This window comes from Dendropsophus ebraccatus, chromosome 10, assembly GCF_027789765.1.
Source record: "Dendropsophus ebraccatus isolate aDenEbr1 chromosome 10, aDenEbr1.pat, whole genome shotgun sequence".
In the NCBI taxonomy this organism is placed as follows: domain Eukaryota; kingdom Metazoa; phylum Chordata; class Amphibia; order Anura; family Hylidae; genus Dendropsophus; species Dendropsophus ebraccatus.
In genome coordinates, this window is record NC_091463.1 from 49,839,553 (window position 1) to 49,857,975 (window position 18,423).

Sequence of the window (18,423 nt, forward strand, 5' to 3'; positions counted from 1 at the left end):
ATTAGGGCTAAACAGCAGCGAGGAAACAGTACAGTAAAGAAATGGTGAAGGACCTTGAACGTGACTATGATGTCACAGCAGGTCCTGTATGTAGACTGCACTATGGAGGAGGAAGAAAGAAGATACAGGTGTGTGGGAAGGGGAGGACAACCAGGGGTGCACAGTCTGGGGAGGGGAGGGGGACAGGGGGGTACAGGGTGACACTTGTCTGGGATGGGGGGGGCACACAAGAGAGTGTCCAGTGTCTATTTAGGGGTCTGGTCTGGTTGTACATTATTCCATACTTAACCCCTTAATAACTGCCCTATCCAAACATCACATTTATATAAACCTTACCTAGTATCTGCAGGGGTAGGGAAGCTTGGCTCTCCAGTTTTTGCAGAACTACAACTCCCATCATGTCTGGACAGCCAAAGTTTTAGCTTTGACTGTCCATGTATGATGGGAGTTGTAGTTTTGCAACAGCTGGAGAGCCAAAGTTCCCTACGCCGATCTATAAAGCACCTGTACCTGTCATTTTTCTAAATTATTTCTATTTTGAAATTGGTGATGGCATACCTTACTGGAGGTGTTACTGCTGCTGCCTCCGCTGCTGAGTGGAGTTGATGGAATCTCGGGAAATCCTAGGTTCTATAGAACTTGAACATTCACGAACCTGCCGCATTAGATTGCTGATGCCTTCCTGGTCCGTGGGGAAGGAGGAGAGTGCCCAGGTACCAACTGGAATTCCTATTACCTAGGCTGAATCCCGGAATTCCTGTCGGTACCCGGGCACTCTCCACCTTCCCCATGGACCGGGAAGGCATCAGCAATCTAATGCAGCAGGTCTGTGAATGTTCGAGTTCTATAGAACCTAGGATTTCCTGTAGTTCGATCAACTGTACTGCTAAGCATACCTGTGCATTAGGAGACGGCACCATAGAATCACATTACACTGGGTGTCACACTGGAGATAGATCAGGAAGCTTTGCCTCCTAATTCACAGGTACAGACAGCAGGGAGCAGAGACAACGGCGCCTTCTCAGGTACAGACAGCAGGGAACGGAGGCAACGGCATCTCCTCAGGTACAGACAGCAGGGAGCGGAGGCAATGGCGCCTCCTTAGGTACAGTCAGCAGGGAGCGGACACAATAGTGCCTCCACAGGTACAGACAACAGGGAGCGGAGGCAATGGCGCCTCCTAAAGTACAGACAGCAGGGAGCGGAGGCATAGGCGCCTCCTCAGGTACAGACAGCAGGGAGCGGAGGCAACAGCACCTCCACAGGTACAGACAGCAGGGAGCGGAGGCAACGGTGCCTCCTCAGGTACAGGCAGCAGGGAGCGGACACAACAGCGCCTCCACAGGTACAGACAGCAGGGAGCAGAGACAACGGCGTCGCCTCAGGTACAGACAGCAGGGAGCGGAGGTAACGGCGCCTCTGTTACGGTACTTAGGGACCAAATTTTAAATGGGAACATTCCAGGTACACAGTAAATATGACATTATGTATCTTATATTGTGAACACCACACTAGTGCTGCCAGTAGAGATGACCGAATCGCTTATCTAAACAATCGCTCATCTACACTTCATAAAGGCTACAAACACACTTGGCGTATCCGCAGCGAGCCAAATTGAATCTATGCCCCGCGAGCAGGAGAGCCTAGCTACACCTCTGCCTAGAGTTTGTGTGCCCAAGCCTTGCACCGCCTCTTTATCCCTCCTCCCCACTTTCCTCATTAGGAATGCCCTGGGAAGGATTTTTTCCTATTCATCACTTGTCTGAACACTGCACATGTGCTGGATCGTTAAGGCACCTGTGCAGTGTTCACACAAGTTATGAATAGGAAAAATACTGTCCAGGGCATTCCTAATGATGAGAGGGGTGTGGAGGAGGGGCGAAGAGGCGGTGCAAGGCTTGGGCACACACACTTTTGGCCACGCCAATTTGACACAGGGCAGCAAGTTTAAAAGTTGTTTTTTAGGACAATAACTGCATCACCTGTCGAACGTACCCCAGGACAGATCCTGGATTAAAAGCAGCTATCCAAAGGTCCAAGCAGTTTGGGGGGGGAGGGGCAGATTGTGGGTACAGAGTCACTTTAATGTTTTCTCCAGAACTTTAACTTTACTGGGCTATCCTTTCAGAGAGCTCCTCTTTATTTGGTTGGTAGTAGAGATGTTCAAACCTTGAGCATGCTTGAGTCGATCCGAACCCGAATTAGCTGGGGCTGCTGAAATTGGATAAAGCCCTGAGGCTATGTGGAAATCATGGATATAGTCATTGGCTGTATCCATGTTTTCCAGACTACCTTAGAGCTTTATCCAAGTTCAGCAGCCCCAGCAAATACCGAACGTTCGGGTTCGGATCGACTCGAACCCGGTTCGCTCATCTCTAGTTGGTAGGGATCTATCCTAATACCTAATGATTACACAGGTCAACAGCATTTTTGGGGCCAAAGATATTTCAACGAATTTAGGGTAACTTTGGGGTGCTGATTCTGAATATGTCATCAGTTTTGCCAGATTGGCTCAAGTTTTTGAGATTTTTCGTGAAATGTGTAAAAAGACGTAATTTGCTACACGCGCATTAACTTTATTGATATTGTCATGAATACAATAAATTTAACAAAGTAAATGTTGATTTTAGTTTATTTTAACTAGTTTTAGAAAGTAATCTTCAAAAATGAACAAGACATGAAAGATAGGAGACATTTAATCGCTGGAAAAGCGCTTTTTATATGATTTTCTTCTATGTGAGCTATTCGGGCAGTCACGCTGTAGATTCCAGCAGTAATCAGCCATCATATGTCTGTCCCATCTGCCTTGGTACCTTTCCTCCATCACCATAATATCCTGATGAAATCTCTCCCCTTGTTCTTCGCTAAAATCTCCAAGGTTTTCTGGAAATCTGTCCAAGTGACTGTGAAGATAATGCAATTTAATGCTCATGTGTACACCCAGATTTCTAAATCTCAATAGCATGTTTTGTACCAGTTTTTCATAATTGTCTGCCTTTTTATTTCCCAAGAAGTTCTTCACTACCAACACAAAACTACACCATGCAGCAGCTTCAATGTCATTCATTTCCTTAGGAAAATTTGAATCTTTAATGAGTTTCCGAATTTGAGGACCATCAAAGATTTTTGCTCTCTCCACACCATTGGAACACCAAATTTGAAGCTTTTTCTTTGTCCTTTGCTCCATTTTCGTAATAATTCGATACATGCTTTGCACACTATGTGTGATGCCCAAGACTTGTCTTGGTCCCTAAGCATAACCCCAAAATAGGCCAAATACACTTTTTTTATGAAGTCTGTTATGTTTCTTCTATGTTTTTGCAGTGTATATTCACCACAAATGTAACAGAATGAGTCTGGATCGTTAAGACAACTTCTTCTTGATGAGTTTATGCTTTTCACTGGAAAACAGACAACAACATAAAGTTAGTGCAAAAATCAAGCTATGAACAAACTTTTAGAACACTAATTAACAAAAAACTATATTGAGAACTGCTCAGTTCAAGTACTAATCCAAAGAAATTAATGAGATGATGCGTTGCATTTACCAACAAGTGCTATAAATAAGATACCAAAAATCTCAAAAACTTGAGCCAATCTGGCAAAACTGATAGCATATTCAGAATCAGCACCCCAAAAATACCCCAAATTCATTAAAATATTTTGGACACCAGTAAATTTTTTTTGTTGACCTGTGTTATCATTGTGTGCACAGACACCGAGGCATAACCATTGTGATGAGCTGCAATATCAGGCAGAGCTGCTTATACATACAAGCTTTCATTCAGTTGATCAGTGGGGGTTGGGAGATCTGGTCTCGCCTACCAAACATTGCCGACCTTTTATAAGAATACTCCAAAATAATCTATTCTTTATATAGCAACCTTAGGTTCTGTAATGTGAAACTATTTGGCAAATATGGGTTACAATATAAGGTTTAAAAGATATATGAAAATATTATTATGGTAAAGTAAAAATGCTTTCATATATAAAAGTTACTGTAGAGGAAGAGCTGCCAATATTAATATGATAAGAATTACATCAAAATGAATATCAACACACACTGGAAATAACTAAGAAGATGTGCTCCGAGCTTCTTGATAAGGGTGCCCTCTACCAGATTAAACCAGAAACAGCTTTTTTTCCCGTCTTCAAACATGGATAATAATAGTATCTGATCATACAGTAGCATCTGAGATACAGCTGTAGCAGCAGCTAGTAATCCCACCATTTTAACATATAATATAATGCTAATACGGAATCGGTAAGTTTTCTGTGTTTTTTTCCTGAGACAAATGTTAGTTTTGTTTTGAAACAGTAAGGTTTTTTTGGCAATGTTGAAATAAACATCACTTAGGCTATGTTCACATAACATTTTTTTTAAGTAAAGAACGGACGCTGAATGTAATTGCCTCAGCTTCCGTTTTTTTACTGCAGGGGCAGCATTGCATTGCTGTGTTCTCACATCATTATTGTGAATTGTGAAAAGAGAACATACCTGCAGCCGATACGGAGGTATCGGCTGCAGGAACGGGCTGAGTGCAGCCCGACGGCCGGCTGTTTAACAGCATCTGTTGCTATGCAACGGATGCTGTTAAACGTTGTGTGAACCTATCCTTACACTGTATGTACCATGGAGAAATCTGCTTTAGAACAGTTAGCGTAAACAGAAACCTTCAGACATTGTTATATGTTTTTTTTGGAGGGGGGAGACAATGTACAAAGACACCATAAAAAAGCAGTAATAAACAGTACATAGTGAACAATAGAAAACACATCAGGCAGGAGTGTACGCAGCTTAGGTGTGTTTTATATCTGATGATTAAAGATGTTGTTTATTCCTGAAAGTTATGGTGCGTTTACACGGAACGATTATCGGTCAAATTTTTGAAATAACGAAAGCATTTGAGCGATAATCGGCTTGTGTAAATCATTCATTTTGATCTTTCAACATGTTCTCAAATCGTCGTTGGTCGTTTGCTAAAAATGCGCAGATCGCTTTGTGTAAACAGTCTTTCACCAATTTACCCTATGTTTGAGGTTTAAGCGATCTTAATATGATCGCAATAACAATTTTTCTAACAAATTTGCTAAAGATCTTTCTAACAATTTATTTCTCTAAACGCTAATCATTAAAAAAAAAAATCGTTGTTTCAAAATTGTTAAACGATCGATTGGGCGAATTATCGCTCTGTGTAAACGCGGCATTATAGAGGATGTTTTTATAACCTGTTCAAAGTTCAGAGTTTCTTGTTATCATCAAACATGTGTCATGAAGCATCTGAGCAATTAATGTTTTGCAGCTAGATGGGGAAGACTCTAATGCTATGGGTGCATTTTCGCTGTGAAATCTGCTGCAATACTCAGTACCATTATAGTCTATGGCCCTCCATTCTCACAGCGGATCTTCATTCTGCTACCAGAATGTAGTGACAACTATGTTTAACTATATATCTGTTGTGTCGGTAAAAATAATAAACAGCCAATGCTCACCTGTCCTTGTTCCCCCGGTGTGCTCCTGCTCAAGTCTTTTGGGGCCCCTCTACTGTGAATGGGTGAGCAGGCTTTCAGCTGTCAGTCGTTATTTTTACCAACACAGGACTAAAGTCTGTATTACACGGCACAATAGCGAGGTGGAAGCAAGCGCCGACCTGTCAGCACAGCGCATGCTTCCCCCTTGTTCTCCACTCACTGCCTGTGCTATTACATGCACAGCCAGCGGGAGGGGCTGCAGGGCGCACCGCGGGGGAGAAAGCTGAAGATCCTTTGAGTGCTTGAGCTGCTCCTGTAACACGTAGCGGCTGGCAGCAGGCCGTTGCAGACACGTTTGTGCTGTTTCAACAAGTTGAAAAACCACAATCAGCTGACATTGTGCATGAGCTATTACTCCAAACGATTATCAGCCAGAATGGCCGGTACTTGGCAAAGTACAGCCAATAATCATTTTGTGTAATAGGGCCTTAAATAGCTGAACATGGCTGTCACTACATTCTTGCAGTGAAATGAAAATCCGCTGCGAGAATGGAGGGACATAGACTATAGTGGTGCTATATCGGAGCAGATTTCACAGCGAAATCCACTGCGAACTCGCTATGTGTGAATGCACCCTAAAGGGCTAGTTACATAGTTACAATTGCAGGGCTCATCAAGTTAAAAATATTTTTTGGTGTACAGACAAATAGATGAAATGTAGCAGCCAATAGAAACTCGCAGGTCCTTCACTTAATGCCTGACAACAGCCACACAGTCACATGCCCCCTAATTAGCAATAGAAAGATGGCAGGTCCTTACAATTTTCCCCACTGACATAAATTCAGATTTCCAAAAGATTGTTATGTTAACTTTCCGCTGTGGTTGTCACTGTAAGAGGGCCGGTAAGCAAAGTTTTCCAGGACTGAATCCAGTTTTTCCCAGCACCCTAGGAGGAGCAGCAGGTAACGAAAAAGAGTGGAAAGGCAGACGGCTGATAAGCTGCTTGTCAGTCAAACGAAACGCTTTGCTTTGTTTAGACGAGCACAATTCACTCATCTCTAGTAACCAATCACATTATAATGCATATAACACTGTTAGCAGCTCCTAATAGGTCTTATTTAGCGTGCTGTTCTCCTAGGAGGTATATTAGAAACATTGCTGTTTTACTCCGACGCGTGGTGCAGGGGGTTAGCTGTGACCAGTGATCTGGGTATTGTCCGGGCCATGACTAGTCACAGGTCTCTGCCTGTCAGCGTGCTCGGGCAGATAAAGAGCCCATTACCAAGTACGGTAAGACAATGCTTTAGCAGCTCTATTAGGAGCTGCTTACAGGGTTATATGCATTATAATAGTGATTGATTCCCTTTAAAGGCCCAGTACCCAATTCGCTCTTAAAGGGCCCATGCCCATACCACATTCGTTCCTAAAGGGCCATTATTGAATTCGCTGTTAGGCAAATAGGCCGATACCAAAATCACTCTTAAAGGGCCGGTATCAAATGTGCTCCTAAAGTACTACATTCACACTTAAAAGACCTGTACTGAATTTGATCTGGTTGGGCTGGTATTAAATTCGCTCTTAAAGGGCATGGTCAAAGTTTTATCTTAAAGCACTATGTATTTTCTCCTGGAAATGCACATCTAGTATTAAAGTTCAAATACTTGAAAAATAGGCATCTGGCAAAACTTTCCATGTAATTTCAAATCTTAGATGGTAATAGTGGCCAAGGATGTGCCCTAGCACATAATCCTATGGTCTACTATAACACTGTCTTTGATAAAGCCAACGTAGACCAGTGAAAATAGTGGGCGGTGTGATTGTATTTAAAAAAAAAAAACATGCAATAGTGTCTACTATTGGCAGACTGTTGATTGTTGATGCAAGTCTGCTTAAGAGCTATATACACTAAAAGTGGCCATACATCTTTAATAACTGTTGGCTGATCATTCAATTAGCAGTTATCTCTCCCCATACACACAAACATTCTGTATTGTCAAACATTCTGTAAAGGCCTTATTACACAGAATAAGAAGGCAACGTGTCACGTGTAATAGAAGGCAACGATCAGCCGATATGAATGATGTCGGCTGATCGTTGCTGTCATTTGTCTTTCAACAAGGACAAACGACTTAAATAGCAGCGTTCTGCTGCCGTCGCTCTGTGGAATAGGACCCCCGCTATCCTTTATGGGCTGCCCAGACGATCTGGCGATCACCCGGCAGCCCCCCAAACCACCCCCCGCGCGCAGCTCCCTGCGGCCCCCCTGCACTTTCCCGCTCACTGCCACCGCGCGCAATAGTGGCAGCAGCTAGCGCGGAGCTGTGAGCGCTCGTTTGCTCTTCCAGTCACCCTGTGTAATAGGGGCTTAAGCCACAGCCAGACAGTTCAGCTTATCACTCCAAGAACAAAGTGGCTGGGCAGCAGAAATCTATCACGCCCGATCCTTCTTATCTGTTGGTAGAGAGTTGGCTTGGTTGGCCATGCCTTGTTCCTGGTTATTGCCTTCCCCCTTGGACTCTTCTTCTGGTACACCCCCAACCCATTCTGTCCAGCCTAGTTGCAGTGCTCTGACATGGCAGGGATTACGAAAACACCCAAGCAGGCTTTTATACTGTTTCTGTAATTCTAATAGATGAGAATGGGAGTTAGGGAAAGAGCATAATACTGCAAGCTACACTTTCCACATTGATAACTCTCAACAATATTACTACCCTATTATGATTCCATAACCACTTGTAACTGGCATGGAGCTATAATATTGCTGTTTGCATGAGGAGTAAGGCCAATATGAATGCTGCGTCCTCCATTTTTTCTATCACTCTTTTGGTATCTAAACAAAACTACTGGTGTTGCCCTTAAACCAATTAAATGAAAATGAAAAGAAAGAATCTGATTGAATTTAATACAATTTAGCACCTGTACAATATTCACATGGCTTTACAAATAGCGGATAATTTTCTGTACATAATTGATGGGTCCTGTTAGTAGAAACATAACTAATAAGCTATGACATCCTTCTTTCCCACGCGTTTCACCTCTGCTCAACCTAACTGAAGCAAATTGATTTAAATTGTGGTATACCGAGCACACGTAACCTTTATTTAGTAAAATGTTGGTACTAAATAATTAGTAAATTCCAGGGTTTCTAATAAAATACAAAGGAGGGGGTGAACCGTGTTACACGAAGAAACAGCTTAAATTTAATAGACCAGTTGATTCAGTGGGTGGGTGTAAGGTATCTGCTCCGTCAGGCAGGGTGGTTGCCATGCAACAGACTCTGGAGAGACACGGGCACAAACATAGGAAGGTAGAAAGAACGCTGATCAAAATGGGAAGCTTATTTGTAATGACTTTATCAAAGGCAGACGGCATATATGTTGTTTACACAGAGACCAATTTTCTGTCATGGAGATGAACAGATTTATTGACTATACTTTCCGTGGTGATATGTGCGGATGAAATACATTGCAGTTACCAATATAAAAATGGCCACATTACTGTTACGACCATACCCTTTTTTATAGCTTTATATCCTTTTGATGTCTTAGCTTCAGGAACTGGAATGCAGAATGAACAATTGGGGGCCAAAGCTCTGATCACATCTGTATTGTCACTTCACTTTATACCCCTGATGTCAGCAGTGTGTGGTGGACCTCACTGGCCTGGAATGGGAGGCAGAAAGAGGAAGCTGGTAGTAGCCAGCGTCAGTAACACACAGCCGCCCAAAGCCTGTCTGGACCTAGCCCAGCAAGAGCAGAGTGACACACAGAGCTGCCCCAAACCAGACCAGACACAGACCAGGAAGAACAGAGTGACACAGCCACCTAGACCCAGCCTAGGAAGAACAGAGTGACACACAGCTGCTCCGAACCAGCCCAAGAAGAGCAGAGTGACATACAGCTATCCAGACCCAGTCCAGGAAGATCAGAGTGACACACAGCTGTCCAAAGCAAGCTCAGAGCCAGCCCAGGAAGAGCAGAGTGTCACACAGCTGCCTAGAGCCAGCCCAAGAAGAGCATAGTGACACACAGTCACCCAGACCCAGCCCAGGAAGAGCATAGTGACACACAGCTGCCCAGAGCCAGCCCAGGAAGAACATAGTACACACAGCTGCCCAGACCCAGCCCAAGAAGAGCATAGTGAACACAGCTGCCCAGACCCAGCCCAAGAAGAGCAGAGTGACACACAAATGCCCAGAGTCAGCCCAGGAAGAGCAGTGACATACAGCCACCCAAACCCAGCCCAGAACCAGCCCAGGAAGAGTTGGCTGGGGCTGGAGCAGCCACGGAGGAGCACAAACTACCCGGATGCAGTCAGCAGCCATCTTCATCATACCAGCTCCCCCTCCACTGCTTCTTCCTCCTCAGCAAGTATGACTGGGACTGATTGTGTATGGCTGTGGTTTGTAATATTACTATTTGGAGTAATGATGTAATAATGTATGCAATGTTTTTGATATTTATATAAATATGTGGAAAATGAATAAAGAATTATTAAAAGGAAAAAAGTATAACTGGGACTGGTATACCACTGTACAACCTGCTCAGCCTCCCCTTACATGTCTTATTAGACAACTAGAGGAAGAAAAGGACAGAAATAGCTTTTGACCTCATGCAAGAAAAGAGCAGTAAAGCCTTATTTTCACATCTCATAAAGTTGTCCACACAGTCCTTTTTAAATTTTGTATCTGTAAAAAAAAAAAGGACAGTCCATAGGAGCATGGGATCCGTAATTTTTATGGATGTCACGGATGGCCCATCCTTGATTTCCGTAAAAATTATGGATAAAAATGTCAGCAGGGTGCCACATGACCTACAGGGCTTGGCTTAAACCAGGAAGTAGGAAGCAGTGAAAAGGAGCACATGTAGAGGACGGATGTGGAAAAACTAATTCTGCTTTTCTAGAACAGCCCCTGCCTTTGGGACAAGTGTGTAGGGTCCCATTCTCATAGAGATGAGCGGATTGTGGACACACTTGCTCACAGAATTATGGTGAACACTCGATAACGGCAAGCTCACGGAAAAAAAGAGATGCGTAAGTTCAAGTTCACAGTTTTTACAGTTTTATTTAACATGTTTATATGGAAAATCTGAACAAAGGTTTCATCTTTTATGTTTTTCAATGAAAAATTATTGAAGCAAACCCTGTTTGTGATTTTATTCATTATGTACAAAAATTGTAAACTTTGAAACAGGAGTCAGCAGATTCACCCTCCTCAGAACCGCTAAAGAACTGGTCAAAGTCATGTCCCCTGGAACAATGACCAGCCAGAACACAGTGCCAAATATGGGGTACAGTTTGTGCTGGACATAGCCTAGAAGGGGCTGAGCAGGGTTATTTTAGGGTTACTTTCAAAACCACATTACAATTGTGGAGCACACTTCAAAAAGGTATCTGGGTTTTGACTCGTGACCAAACATAAAGCCTTGTTATGCAAATCGTGCCTTGTGGAACATTTGGATGCTACTCTCAGGCTGTTTGAGACGACAGGAGTTTAAAAATGCCTTTTTGTGTTTGGTCACGAGACACGTTACTGGAGAACGCACACTACTGATTTACCCAGAGTTGATAAGGTCTTGGTTAACGTTTTTGTCCACACAATTCCGTAATAGAAAGAACTGGAGTTATATAGACACAAATATCATAAGCTTGCCACCCACATTAAGGAGTCTCATCTACAAAGAGTCCATAACTAACACAGGAACCAAAACGGAACTAAAAGATCAAGAAGCAGCAGTCCAGAATCAGTCTCTAGTGAATGACAGCCATCTGCCAGGGTACAGCTCCCACTGGGAAAAGGAAATTATCTGCAAAAAAGCCCTAAACAGCCAGGCCTGACAATCCAGGTCTTCTATGCAGGGTAGTTTCCTGCAGGATAGAGACAGACGGCATAGACATATCTTCCTCAGGGATGACTGTGGCATCATGGATTCGGACATAGTTGTGGAGAATGACACACGATTGTATGACCTTCTTCACATTGTCCGGGGTAAGCTGAAGGACCTGCCACTTGGAGCTCAGAATTCCAAAAGCACACTTCACATACCACCTCACATGAGTGAGACGATAATTGAAGATGCGCCTCCGGTCATCCAAGCCAGGAAAGGATGCAAGGGGTGGGTGTGTAGGCCAAATGTTGCAAGTCACTGTATAGCTGATGGAACTGCCCCCTCTCTGGCTGAACCCAATATCTCAGTCGCTTCCTCATTGGCTCTTCTTCAATTGTTTCAGGCTCTCCAAAGCGCCGGGAGGACATCTGACATCTTCATGGTGATGTTAGCTGAAATCCACTACTAAATCTGTAGAGAAAATGACAGATTTTCTCTCTCACAGAAAGAAAACCAGAAATGGCAAATTAAAATGGCTAAGTGATCATGTGACCTTTTTTCGAGGTTGGGCAAGTTAGTTACCACTTTTTTTTTACCAGCTTAACCTTATTACTAACAAAACACAACGTCCCACTCGGGACGTTGACAAAAAGGGGCCACCCTGTTGTTTCCCTATTTATGTTCCAATACTCGCAACTGAGTGGGACTTAAGGGGCTACCTATCAGGGTGGTGTGGTGCTCTCCCTATCATGGAGGCACCCCGTGGCAACAGGCTAGAGATATCTGGCTATCCAGTATTTGAAACTCGCAACCGAGGCTCCACGGACTTTTGTTTTGCATATTTAAATTTTTTGGGGCATCAGTGAAGACTCTTGAGTACTTCATTGGAATTTTTTTCACTGATCTCCTTGAGCTCAGTGATTACTGTGTTTTGTTGGTTGATTTGTCACTGCCCCAACCAGACAGAATCCTTCTCTACACTGACGAGGGGCAAATACCCCGAAACGGCTGTCTGTGGATGGATGCCTGCCTTGACAAGCCCTTGTCATGATCGCAATACTCGTACCTTGAGTTAGACGTTGACAAAAAGGGGCCACCCTGTTGTTTCCCTATTTATGTTCCAATACTTGCAACCAAGTGGGACTTAAGGGGTTATCTATTATGGAGGCACCCCGTGGCAACAGGCTAGAGATATCTGGCTATCCCGTGTTTTGAGACTCGCAACCGAGGCTTTACGGAATTTTGTTTAGCAACCTTATGACTAGTCTGTTCACATTCTATGGATATGGAAACGGATACAATTACGGATGTATAATTAAAATTCTATGGTTGTCCTTTAGGGCAGTTTAGTTGCTGCTTTGCTATATCTTTTGAACCTGCAGAAAAACCTGAGATCTGGTCAGGTGTGTGATTTATTTAGATGGTTGGTTAGAGTTCTATATTTATTTTTTAATATGGACTCTAAATTGATTTAGGGGTCAGTTCCGGGGGCCTGCATTTTCCTAGGGATGTGATCAAAGATCTGAATAAACTTAAGTCCCTATTCCAAGGAATGATTATCGGCCGTATTCGGCCGATAATCGCCCTGTGGAATAGAAGACAACGATCAGTCCACATCATTCATGTCAGCTGATCGTTGCATCGTTTGTCTGTTATAGCAGCGATCTGCTGCCGCCACTCCGTGGAATAGAAGCAGAGGCAGCAGACCGCTGCTATCCTCTATGGGCTGCCCGGACGATCTAGCGATCACCCGGGCAGCCCCCTTGTAGCTCCCCACAGCCCCTCCCGCACTCACTCGCTCACTAAAATGGCGGTGGCAGCGAGCGGGGAACGAGTCGGAGTCGGGCCGTGGAATAGGGGCTTTAGGTCTACTCCTTCGTGCTGGGCCCTTTCCTGTGCACTTAATTTGGTAGATATCATCATCTAATCACAGGCCATTACCTAGGACGGATATTCCAAGTAGACAAGGACAGGGATGGAGGTGTAGATTAGGGCTGCACATCCCCTACTATTACAGTTTGATTTGCCTATTTTAAATAAACATTGTATATGACAAACGCATACTGAAAGAGTGCAAATTATCTTTTATTTATTGAGAGGTCTGGATGGAGGCATACATTTATTTAAGGGTGTGATCTTTGACCTCATTAGTTTAGGATCTGGTTGGCCTAAGGCCCCCTTCACACGTCCGGAAAAAACATCTGGATTTCCTATCAGGAAACCCAGTACCCTGCCAGATGGGAGTTGTACTTCTGTAGCCTGTGGCCATCCGGGTTGCAGAAGTACAACTCTCATCATGCCCCTGCTGGCAGGCCATGATGGGAGTTGTACTTCTGCAGCCTGTGGCCATCTGGGTACATTAGGGGCTGTGTGATGTATGTTGGCATACTAGACCATATTGAGACCACTTTTTTTTTTCTCTTATCAGGAAATCCCCAAGGTTATTCCTGATGGTTTCCTGAAGGTAAAACGGATTACTGTCAGGAAATCCTGATACTTTCCTGATGACATTTAAGACATTCTGATCAGGTTTTCCTGACAGTAAAAATTGACACAGACGTGTGAATGGGGCCTAAGGTTGTGAATCTGTGGTTTGATGCCTCCGCAATCTCCATCCTACATTTTTAATGTATCACAATTTTGTAGAATCATGATGAATCACACGTAGGTGCCAAAACCCTTTTTGAAAGCCTGGTTCAGATCACCCAATTCAGAAGAAGACGCTGTCAGGCTCTTTGCAGATTAGTGATCTTCTTTATTGTATAAATGTGACGCGTTTCGGGGTCCACCGGGGGTGTACGGCAGCAGACCCTGATTTAATACATTGTGCATGCATTTGAGTTGTACCTGAGCATGTACGACCACAACAGGTGAGTGTGCATTTGTTATTCAAAAGATACGAATGCTCTGTCATATTGATCTGTACATGCAGCGCCATTTGTTCTGTTTTTTCTTTGTGCATTTTTTAATGTATGTGGCTGATAACATGTGGTACCATTGTTTGTGTTTTCTTTTTATATGATTCTGAAAAATGACTGACCGTGTGAATGTAGCCCTACACAATGGATTTTTATGCAGTATTTACACAATTTCCATGTAAATTTTGTTCACATTATTTTCAGTGGAAATCAACAACGTAGGTTTTTCCATTCATATTTATATAAACGGACGAAAAAGATAAGTGACGTGTCAGCTACTGATGGAGAAACTACATAGAGTAGCTCATACATGAATTAGCCCAAATATTAGCTCCATGGAGGACATTTATCAAGGGCTTTGTGCCTATTTTCGGTAAATAAGTCTTGGTTGCGCCCTTTTTTTGGTGCTGCAGAATCTGTTGGCACTATACAAATAAATATTATTATATCATTAATTATGACCCAGTATCTGATAAATAATTAGATGAGATTTTAAAAAATCAGGGTTTTTTTTGTGTATTCACCTAAACATTCGCATAATCAGTGTTCTGCACCTTATATATCATGTGTGCAAAAATGAAAAATTTGCACCTACTGGTGCAGGCCTATGTCTGGTCCAGAACAGGTGAATACATTTCACTTATTTGTAAGATGTGTGCCGCTCTGGTGGGGCAGGAGCCGGCATACACAGCATCCTCTGTGACAGCTGCCAGACACAGGAGGATGCTATCTGTTCCAGCTTCTGCCCCACCAGAGTGGCGCACATCCTCCTTCTCCTGCGGGCCGCGCGCGATGACGTCATTTCATCACACGCCGCCTGAAGGAGAAGACGGGCACAGGCTTGGGGGGGGGGGGGGGGGAGAAAAGGACCTGGGCAGTGTGGGAGCGGAGGAAAGGTGAGTGGGATGTTTATTTTTTTTATTTGGGACAGACACTGGGGGCTAAGTACACTATCAGGGACATGACTGGGGGGTTAGCTAGACTACCAGTGCATCACTGAGGGTTAACTATGACCAGCAGGGGCATCACTGGGGGGTTAACTATGACCAGCAGGAGCATCACTGGGGGGTTAACTATGACCAGCAGGGGCATCACTGGGGGGTTAACTATGACCAGCAGGGGCATCACTGGAGGGTTAACTATGACTAGCAGGGGCATCACTGGGGGGTTAACTATGACCAGCAGGGGCATCACTGGGGGGTTAACTATGACCAGCAGGAGCATCACTGGGGGGTTAACTATGACTAGCAGGGGCATCACTGGAGGGTTAACTATGACTAGCAGGGGCATCACTGGGGGGTTAACTATGACTAGAGGGAGCATCACTGGGGGTTAACTATAACTACCAGGGGCATCACAGGGAGTTAACTATGACTAGCAGGGGCATCACTGGGGGTTAACTACAACGATCAGGGGAATCACAGGGGGTTAACTATGACTAGCAGGAGCATATATGGGGGTTAACTATGACTACCAGGACATCACTGGGGTGTTAACAATGACAACCAGGGCATCACTGGGGTGTTAACTATGACAACCTGGGCATCACTGGGGGGGGGGGGGGTAACTAGACTACCAGGGACATAAATAAGGGGTTAACAGGGGTTACAGCTACCAGGGGCATCACTGAGGGTAAACTCAGGCTACCGGGCATCACTAAGGATTCACATTAGGTACAAGTGCATCACAGAGGGTTAAGGGGCACTAGGGGAACAATACTTTGCCTTGCCTCGGGTGCTGCACACCCACGCTACCCCGCTGCCGCGCACAGTCTAACATTGAGTGCGGCCCTCGATTTTATTAATGCCCTCGACACGGAAAAGGTTCCCCACCCCTGGTGTAAAGGCACCCTAAGACTCAACAATACATTCCACACCATGTGACTAAAACTTGAAATAAACAGTTTTCTGCCATTGATCCGCAGCAGATTCTTCTGATGTAAAATATAATATGTGTGTATAAGGCACTTATCTGAAATGTCTGGTTTAATATCCACTTTCTGCAACAAAATGTGATTTAAATTGTGATTATAAAAACCAAGGTACAAATATAGTAGTAAAAAAGGTACATGCACTCACCAACTTGCGTAAATCTTTATTTGATTATTCCAGGATACAAGGTAAAAAACGCAGGGAGAGGGAGCGAAGCACCACAGTCACCGTGACGCACGTTTTGTGTTAACGTAGCACTTCCTCTCGGCTGTGTGTACTATATTTGTGGTTTACTGGACTTCTTTGTATGGCATCACCACCATTTAGCGCTTTTTGTGTTCTATGCTGTGTTGCTAGATGGGCTATGCTCTATATGTAGTGCCGAGTTTTCTCACTTTGCTAGACTTAAAAATCAAGCTACTTTACTCCAAACATTGTGCCACTCCTGTCCTCAGGTGGTGTGTGGTATTGCAACTCACTCAGTGAGCTTCACTCACTTCAACAGATTAACGGAATTGAGCTGCTATTACAACAAGAGTGGCTCTGTTTATGGAAGAAAGCAACTATACTTTTCTAATCCTTAAAGGGGTTATCCAGCGCTACAAAAACATTGCCACTTTCCCCCTACTGTTGTCTCCAGTTTGGGTGGGGTTTTGAAACTCAGTTCCATTGAAGTAAATGGAGCCTAATTGCAAACCACACCTGAACTGGAGACAACAGTAGGGGGAAAAGTGGCCATGTTTTTGTAGCGCTGGATAACCCCTTTAATAACCCCTTTTACAAGCCAGTAAATATTACACCATTGTCTGAGAGGGTCTATACATACAGAAGTGCACCAGAGACAAGGGTCATGTCACTCCTGTCCTGTTACTACAAAATGGCAAACCCCTTTATATCATGCTTACTCTTCCCTCTGCATGAATTATATTGAGCTAACAAGATTGTCCTTGTAAACAAAAAAGTGAGAAACCAAGTCAAATATCAAACCCTCCACCACTCCCATTTTATTAGTCAGAACAGAGAAAGGGTGGAAAATGACTCACTATAAACTTCTGAAGAGGTTGTTTTTTATTGAACCATGTAAATGCTGTAGCTGCCATTGACCTATTATAGCTACAACCCTATTTGTCTCCAAATACAAGAACTATTGGATAGTTCAGTTTGCTTCTAGCAGTTTTGATATACAGTGGTACCTCGGTTCTCAAACTTAATTGGTTCCAGAAGGCAGTTTGAGAACCAAGCAGTTTGAAAACCGAGCAGTGTCTTCCCATAGGAAATAATGTAAATGTGATTAATTGGTTCCAGCAGCCACCAATAATTACCTACAATACTCATTTATTAAACTGATAAGTGCTCAGTATAATCACTACAGTACAGTACAGAACAGCACTAGGCTGGGTTCACACTATGTATATTTGAGGCTGTATTTGTGAGGCTGTATAGCAACCAAAACCAGGAGTGGATTGAAAACACAGAAAGGCTATGTTCACATAATGTTGTAATTGAGTGGATGGCCGTCATTTAATGGCAAATTTTTGCTGTTATTTTAAAACAACGGCTGTTATATTGAAATAATGGCAGTTATTTACCGTTATATGACGGCCATCCACTCAATTTCAACATTGTGTGAACAGAGCCTTTCTGTGTTTTCAATCCACTCCTGGTTTTGGTTGCTATGAGGACCTGACTTGAGGACCAAATACTGCCTGAAGTATACAGTGTGTGAACCCAGCCCTATACTGTACAGGACATTAAACATAAGAAATGTTCATCAGAACCAGCAATTATAGTACAGTAGTCACCAACTCCTCACCCATCCTTTACTGTATAGCGTCCCCCCCATCCAAGCACTGTAATGTATGGGAGATGGTGGTGCACTGCCTGTACTACTACTGCACTGTATATGCACTCCAGCAGTCTTATACAGCACTGTACTGTATGTGAAGCCTCACCACTGCTTAACTCGCCAGGTACAACCCACCATCCACGCTCGCAAAAACGTTCGAAAAACGTTCGAAAACCGAGCAAAGTTCGAATTCCAAACACTACTTCTGGGTAAATTTTCGTTCGAATACCAAGCAGTTCGAGTTCCAAAGCGTTCGAAAACCGAGGTATTACTGTACTAGTAATGGTCATTACTTTACTTAGCAGGTGCACAATTATAGTATACTAACAAAATTGCAATGGCCAAAAAGATATATTACAAACTGGAAAATCAGGGGGGTCTCCACAATTTATAGCACCTCTCTAAAAACAGTGGATCAAAAAAAAAAA